Consider the following 8,283-nt stretch of genomic DNA (forward strand, 5'->3'; position numbering starts at 1 on the left):
CTCTAAGTCATCCATCCAGCAATTTTCTTCACCGCTTATCCTCATGAGGGTTGCGGGGAGTGCTGGAGCCTATCCCAGCTGTCAAGGGGCAGGAGGCGGGGTGCACCCCGAACCGGTCGCCAGCCAATCGCAGAGCACATCGAGACAAACAGTCGCACTCCCAATCACACCTAGGGGCAATTTAGGGTGTCCAATGAACGTTGCACGTTTTTGGGAAACCGGAGTGCCTTGAGAACAGCCAAACTCTACGCAGGCAGGTCCGGGATTGAACCCGGGACCTCAGAACTGTGAGGCCAACACTTTCCAGCTGATCCCGCCGTGCCGCCTTCTCCAAGTCATGCCATTGGTAATGACTTGCTTCCTGTTTTGGACTTTCTCAAGTGTTTCTTTGTTTACTTTGACGAGTGGTTTTGCAATTTAATTTTGTTACTTTTTTTTTTTTTTTTCCCCCAAACATGCCTTGGTTGCATGAGTTGAGTTAAGGTTTTTAATGACGCTTTCATAGCAGGGTAAAATTTTCAAACTGAAGTTAAAGTTTGAGAGAAGGAGCAAGGGGGGTTTCGAAGTCCCGGTTGGGTTTTCCAGATTAAGGAATCAAGCCAATCAACGTTATGGTTCAAAACCAGGGTTAGAGTTTAAAAAAAAAAAAAAAAAAAAGTGCAGTTTCACGCCTGGGTTAGGGTTTGAAACAAGGGTTATAGTTTCAAGTCTGTTTTATGATTTCGGATTAAGTTTTACAGTCAGGGTTAGAGTTTCAAACGAGGGCATCGAGCAGTGTGTGTGTGCGCGCTCGGGGCTCGCGATGGCGTCGGCCGTAATTCGTCAGTCATTAAAATCTCCCTGCGCCAACCTCGGGACCCCGACTCGAACTTCCCCAATGAAAAAACGTCGCTCACCCTGCGAGTGATGGACGACGACAGAGCGACCCGTCGTCACCTCGGCTAAAACGGGCTTCGCCTGCCTCACCTGGGCGGGGTCGAGCGGGCGGGCTGTGGATGAGGGTGAAAGGTCAAGGCAATGACGTGACTCTGTCAAATATGAATATGTGCCCGGCCGCTTATGTTACGTACTTAATCACTCAGTGATATTAATCAAAAATATATTAAAAAACAAAAATAAGTATACTTAAAGCTAATTAAAACTACAAATAATGAAATTAAAATGTATAAAAATAAGTTACTCCATTAGTTGCTCTTTTTACCCCCATATCAGATCGAAAACGTTTGTTAAAAATCGTTATTTTTATTATTTATTTAAAATCAATCAACTAATTTTTGCCCAAGTAGAGTCGCAAAAATACAACATGGAATGAGATATACTGGTTGGACATAAAATGAATACAATAAAATAAAAATTTGCCCAATAATCAGCTAAAATAAAAAAATATACACTTAATTTCTCAAATGATTGTCAATTATCCCCAAGGCTAATCAAGTTTGTTTTTTAATGATAAATAACTACAAATATCTTAAAGCTTTGTTGTTTTTTTTTCAAAATAAAATGAAAAATTAAACTGTCTGAAAATAGAATTTATTGATTGGCAAATTTGCTAGTTGACCCGGAACATTAAGTTGCTAATGGAGACAAAGTCAATATTTCTTAACTATGTAAATGGAATTATATGTTTCAAAAAAAAAAAAAAAAAAAAAGTAAAGAAACCTTTATGAAACATTTGACAAATTTTGATGATGCTACTTTCCACAGTGTGGATTATTTCTGTCACGATTGCGTCGGCAATGGAGGCAACGCAAATAAAAAAAAAAAATAAATAAAACCAAAATAACATTTAAAAAAAAAAAAAAAAAAAAAGTTGACCTGGCCCACTTTCTCGTGTATTTCCACGCAAGTGGCGCTTGATTGCTCCGCCCCCTCCATTAATTGCACCGGCGCCCTCACGGCGGTTTGCTCCAAATCGCTCCCTCCGGTGGCCACACCCTTGCCCTCCTTTTCGCCATCCTCATCCACCCCCCACCCCCTCGTCCATTTCCGCCAGCACGTGCGGTGAAATGAATCACCGTAATGATAATGGAGGCCGACGCACGCGCGCGCACACTTAACGTAGTGGAGCCATTGACAACGGCCTCCACGCTCTAATTCGCTGGCCCACCTCCAAGTGAGTTCGCATTCAGCCGACGACATGTTTTCCTCTCCCTGCAAGGTCTAAATTGAGTGAGCCTTTTATTTGTTTATTTATTTTCAAATGGCTAATCTATACGTGACGAGAACTGGATGTACTACCTTGGGACGCTGAATTAATGCGGCGCCCTCTGATGCTCTTCATTTTCCGGATAACATTTATTAAATGGTTCTCCAACCTTTGATCCCGAGGCCTCCAAGTTCCGTGACTGGCATAAATCTACCGCGAAGACCCCAGTGCCGGTGATTTTGCCGAGAAGCGCGCCCCGGTGCTCCTAAAAGACAGCCGACTTCATGTACAGCTCAAAGTGGCTTCTCCCATTCCCTTTAAATGCGGAACGCTACAGGCACACTGACAGTTTTTGAACCCGATTTGCGTGAGTTCGGGAGGACGAGGAGCACAAAACATTTATCTGGAACTGCAAGCAGACCTACACGGGGAGATGCTAAAGGAGATCACAAGTATCCGCGATCCGCGGGATTCTTCGCGTTAAGGGTTAATGTAGTCCTGAAAAGTGCACAAAAGTATTAGCACAGAAATCTAGACGAGGGGCCAAATTAACACTAGTAATACTGCACCGCGAGTTTTGTCCATATGCGCAATATGACGTCTGTTTTGTGAGCGTACCAGTCACTTCGGTGATGCATTCAAGTCAAATTTGTTTTCGTAACGTGAACATTAACAGGATCGGATTTGGCGGACAAATCTGAAGCAAGGATCACGGCTTGCAGCGTGAACATAGCGTGATCAAGCGAGTGTATGGTTAGCTGCTAGCAACCTAGAAAAGGTCTTCCGGGAGATGTTTTTGCTTAGAGGTAGAGGGTCAGCGTTTAGGGGACAGGGGTTAGGGTTAATGACTCGGTAAAACTATTAGGTTCAGCAAGCCACTTGAAACTTACCCAGTAAAAGGTGAGTCATTAGAAAAGCACGAGGATGTAGGCCTGGGGTTACGGTTAGCAACAAAATAAAACTCAATCCACCACAGGTTTAGGGTTAGCCAGCCGATAAAAACGGGTCTAAGACACCCGTTCCAACCCAATTCAAAGTGCTCTTTATGGGTTAGTTTGGGGATAACAGTTGGCTGTTATAAGTTGCTCATTACAAAGTGATCGGCGTCGGTGTTAGGGATTTGGGCTAGCAAACCGGTAAAATGTGTTATAGGGCAGCATTAGTTTAACACCCACGAACCCAATAAAACAAAAACAAAAAAAAAAAAAAAAGACCCGTAATAGGCGTGGAGACCCACTTAAAACCAAATCAGGAAAGACTTTACGTTCGGGTTAGCAACTCAACAGAAACTGATCCAGGAGTTGTATTGGGAGTTAGCATTAGTGACCCAATCCAAATTTGTACTAGGACACGGGTAGGATTAGAGGTTTGGCTTTAGGGTTTGCAACCCGCCAAGGAAGCAAAATATTGACCCTTAAGTAGGAAAAAAAAAAAGACAGGACAAGCACTTAGAGAAAAATGAGAACACAACAAAAAGTGTAATTTGCTATCCTGGCACTACAACAACAAAAATAGGTTATATATATATATAAAAAAAATGTTTTGTTAATTGCTGTGCAAATTTATTTTTTTTTTTTTAAATTCAAGAACTGTTACAGGATAGGGTTAAGCATCACAAGTTTTTTTTTTTTTTAATAGGAAGGGGTCACGGTCAGAGAATTTTTTTTTGTATCGATAAGAAAATATGTGGCACCTTCCATTACAGAGGGAACGATTCTTCTTTCTCAACCAGAAAAAAAACAGATGAGTGTCACCCCCTTCCAAGGAAGTTAGGAGTTAGGTTTAGCGAATTTTTTTTTGTATCGATAAGAAAATATGTGGCCCCTTCCGTTACAGAGGTAACGATTCTTCTTTCTCAACCAGAAAAAAAAAAAAAAAAACAGATTAGTCTCTCCCCTTTGGGGGTTCGGTTTAGCGACCCACTAAAAAGTGCTCCGTGATCCAAGGTTGGTGTTGGCTCCTGTGAAAGCGAGCAAAAGAAACACCCCCGCAGCTCAGGTGTGGGAGCATCCTCTTTTTGTAATGATGTACATCTCCAGCCTTACTCGGAGACAGGCGCAGGTCATCAATCCTGCTTAAACTTTGTCCTTCCTGCTCTCTCTCAGCCAGACTCTCTCTGTGATGGTCTGCGTCTCCCCTCCATCGTGAGCCCCCCCCCCCCCAAGTCCATCTTCACCCCAGCGCCTCTCTCCATGCATCAGCCGCCCACTAATCAGCCTTCCCTCCTCTCCTAAATCTCACTTTAGCTCCCTTCCTCCCCGGCTTACCTCAATTTGCTCTCCATCTTGGCCGGCCCGCGTCTTTGTCTCCAAAATAGCTGAGGGTGTCGTTTATCGACGGGCGAGAGCGCCGTTTCCTGAAACTTTTTGAACCCGAGACCCGAAACGCAAACGCCGCTTCTCCCTGATGCGGCCAACTCGCAGTCGAAGGGTCAAGGTTGGACTCGCCAGTTAGTTAGCATTTCGAGTGACCCAAACGAAATTGAGGCAGGACACGGATTTGGTTACTTTTTACAAGTGAAATGCAACAACCAGGCCATTTTCTCTATATGTACACTTTATATTGCAAAGTATTAAAAACTCGGCTGAACTGTCTTTTTGCACCAAAGCAGGACAAGTGGAGCCCGACACGTTTTCCGCTCCCTTGAACACTAAGGGGAAAAAAATATATATATATATCCGGTATGTACATTTTATTTCTGATTTGCCAGAGTGTGTGATTGCAGGTTTTTAGAGGATTAAAAGAAATTCTGCAGCACATTTGTCGATTCAGCCTTTTTCGGGGCTGTAATAATCCCGTCTGGGCAAACCTCTCAACTTTATTGCTTGTACAATAAACCCGTCTTTTGATTTTCAGGGCCTGCGCTTTGGGTGCAAAGACAATCTTGGAATAGTTTTGTTACTTCCTCAGTCGCCATTTTGAGGGCTTCCCCCCCCCCAATCAAAACGTCACCACATTTTGTCGGTGTGATCATCCATCTTAACATCTTAGTCGCACCCCCGCTGGGATTGTTTGTTTTTCATTCTGCCCAGGAAGCCGGTTTCACTGAGTAACCTGAAATTTGGTCGGCATGGCTTTCATCGGTTGGACCTCTTTAAAAAGTTGGTTTGAGCTCCCCTCACGTATGTCTCAACTGGCAGAAAAGACGGCGGAGAAGGTCGGCACGCACGCAAAAACTGTCAGCCGTGCAGAAGGGCGACATCGAGGTAGCAAATAAGCGTAAATTTAGGGAGCGACGAGCTAACATTCCCCTTTAAGCATTAATATAAACTTGACAAATATGTACATACGTTGTTGTCACGGTGAGGTTGGAGAACATGAGGAAGTCAAGGCGAGTCCAGGGAGGCAAGGCGGGAGTCCAGGAGGCTCGACAAAATGACCAAACTAACCAAAGTAAGCAAAGAAATCGTGAACTAAACCTAAAACTCGAAAAGACAACTGGGCAGTAACGACAGCGCCGACACGAACAAACGTGGTGAACGGATAAGGAAGTGACAAAAATTGAGTGGCGGCACAACGAGGAACACCTGGGCAAGACACCCGGGGCTGGAGGGAGCTGATTGGTCAACACGAGAAGGAGGAGGAGCTTCACGGGAACAGGTGGGCCCAAAAAATGAACAAACAAGACAGGAAAAAAAAATAATAATAATAATAAATAAATAAAAAATGAACAGGACAATTGTTTCCAGCACAGGACAAGGTGGGCAAGGATGAAAATCAGACAAAAACAATCGATAAAGAAATACTCGGAATACCTGAGAGGTAGATCATCAAGATGTCAATCGAAGACAGTGATTTCCAACCTTTATAGAGCCAAGGCACATATTTTACCATATACCATATTTGGAAAAAATCCCCCGACACACCAACAAAAGTACATGTCACCAAAAATGGATCAATTAATTACTGTATGTACTTCCTGCCGTCAAACAGAAGAGGATTTTTTTTCTTCTGTCTGTCATTGTGCCTCACTGGCCTAAATAGATGAATAAAGATACATATTTATTGGAAATACATTACATAAAATTGGATAACTTCCCACGGCGCACCTGAAGAGCGCTCATGGCACACTGTTTGGGAATCACTGATCTAAGAAGAATTTAAAAAAAATCAACTTCAAGACTTATCCATCCATTTTCTTCGCCGCTTATCCTCACAGGGGTGACGGGGAGTGCTGGAGCCTAGAACGGCTGTCAACAGGCAGGAGGCGGGGTACACCCTGAACTGGTCGCCAGCCAATCGCAAACCGGCTCACTAACAATCAATTTAGAGTGTCCAATTAATGTTGCGTGTTTTTGGGATGTGGGAGGAAACCCACGCAACTTGCAAACTCCACACAGGCGGGGCCGGGATCGAACCCAGGACCTCAGAACTGCGAGGCCAAAGCTTCACCAGCTATCGCCGTCGGGCAGGACACGAGGATCGGTGGCCGGCGAGTATCGGCAGCCGTTATGAGTCCCGATAGACCGAAAGAAAAAAAAAAAGCTGGTATTGGCCCGATCGGTACCTGCCCGTCCCGAGTCCTGTATTAATTTTTCTTGTGCTCGGATGGAAAGTTGTGTGTAGAAAAACAAAATGCTAATTGCAATTAGCGACACGCCACGCGAATGCTAGCGTCTTTTTCGGAATAGCTTTTTCTTTTTTTCTCTTTTTTTGTTTTCGTCAGGGATGGGGTTGTGGGGGGGTCAAACCTCCTACTGTGGAATTCAAAGTCGTCTCTGAAGTCGGGGCGTCCTTTGAGGCCGGGTGGGTTCGCCCGAGATGTCCGTCTGGCCTCTGAACTCGATAAAAAGGTCGCGATGCTCACGAGTTGAATCCAACTCAGAGGGGAAGACTTTCAGTGACTGGGACGAAAAAATAATAATCATAAAAACATCCCTCCTTTCCATTTATATGTATTACTTCTGTGTTTGCTGAAATCCATATTCTGCCATTCAGACTTGATTGTTTGTGTCGTTTATTAACGAAAAGGTTACGCCGAGCAAAATAAGTTTGCGAGTCTGAGGGCTTATCATGAGATTTAATTGCGGAAGTGCAAGCTCAAAGTTTTTAAGATGATTCTCTCGTTTTGTTTTGTTTTGTTTTCCGCCTATTTCGCGTGGTTGTTTTAATGAGTCGCAAAAATACGCCGTTATCCCCTAATTGGGAACTGACGCAAACGGGAAGATCCGAGCCAGCGCGTTGATGTTAACTCGCCAATTTAGGCGTTGTTCATCGTGTCCTTTTCGCTTTATTAGCTGAGGCGCTCACGTCGTCGCCCACGGAGGTCGCTGAAGGAGAGGAGACGTCTTTGTAACAAATGACAAAGTGTCAGCGCCAGGAAATGGCTTGGTTAGACGTGTCAGAAAAAGTCGGCCATGCTTGATTACACTTGAGCCAGTCAGCCGCAGTCTGGCAGGGTTCGACCTTTCGGCCGCAGATAAAGACGCGACAGATGCGGGTGAAGCGGTCGGCGTCCGCCGCTCGCTTCCATCTCCAATTTGGGCCGCCGGCCTGACAGCTGCCCTTTATTTGCTATTTTTAGATCCTCACCTGGACAAAATGTGATGCCGGCGCATTGATGAGGATCGCGCTCGGCGCGGATCAGAGCTCGCGGACAAAAAAGGAGAGCGCCAAGAAAAACAACCCAAAAAAAAAAAAAAAAAAAGTGTTTTGCAACGTGAGTGTTGTGCCTCTCGCCGGCGCTGATTGCACGCGAGCGACGAATACATCTGCATGCGTAATTTCCTCGAAATCATCGGCAAACGCATTTCAGCCTCAGCTGCTGAGCGCGACTGATTTTATGACTTATGTTTCTATCGGCGCACATTTGTTTTACGTCGCGTGTCTTACATTCGCAGTTGGCACGTGGGACCGAAAATATGGAACGAAAAGAAGAAAAGATGAAGAGTGAGGCCAGCAGAGCAATATGTATCGCATAAACCTTTCTGCACAGTCCACACTTTGTCCCCATGTGTCCTGCGAATTGTGACGACACGACTCCAAAGTCGTAACCTTGCTTCGGCTTAGCTTAGCATTAGCATCCGCCATGTTTGGTATGATGAAGGCCTTTGCTGCTTCTTAGTTATTAAACGTGTGTTTAGGAATTTATTGTACTGAGTACCTGAAATTGTGGCATACATCAACGTCAATAATAT

At 44.6% G+C, this 8,283-nt stretch overlaps 1 protein-coding gene across 4 annotated transcripts in view; it reads right to left on the reverse strand.

Annotated features, from left to right (window-relative positions):
• Positions 1-5,656, reverse strand: part of cdh11 (cadherin 11, type 2, OB-cadherin (osteoblast)) — a 110,063-nt gene extending 104,407 nt beyond the window's left edge. For 2 of the 4 annotated variants that reach the window (XM_061836557.1, XM_061836556.1), the window contains exons 1-2: positions 5,437-5,656; positions 897-989 (exon numbers count right to left, since the gene is read on the reverse strand). The gene's annotated coding sequence lies outside the window, so the exon portion shown is untranslated. The remainder of the gene's footprint in view (positions 1-896; positions 990-5,436) is intronic. The other 2 variants (XM_061836559.1, XM_061836558.1) reach the window with 1 other exon arrangement.
• Positions 5,657-8,283: the final 2,627 nt, after the last annotated feature.

Source organism: Syngnathoides biaculeatus, chromosome 12 (genome assembly GCF_019802595.1).
Source record: "Syngnathoides biaculeatus isolate LvHL_M chromosome 12, ASM1980259v1, whole genome shotgun sequence".
Lineage (NCBI taxonomy): Eukaryota > Metazoa > Chordata > Actinopteri > Syngnathiformes > Syngnathidae > Syngnathoides > Syngnathoides biaculeatus.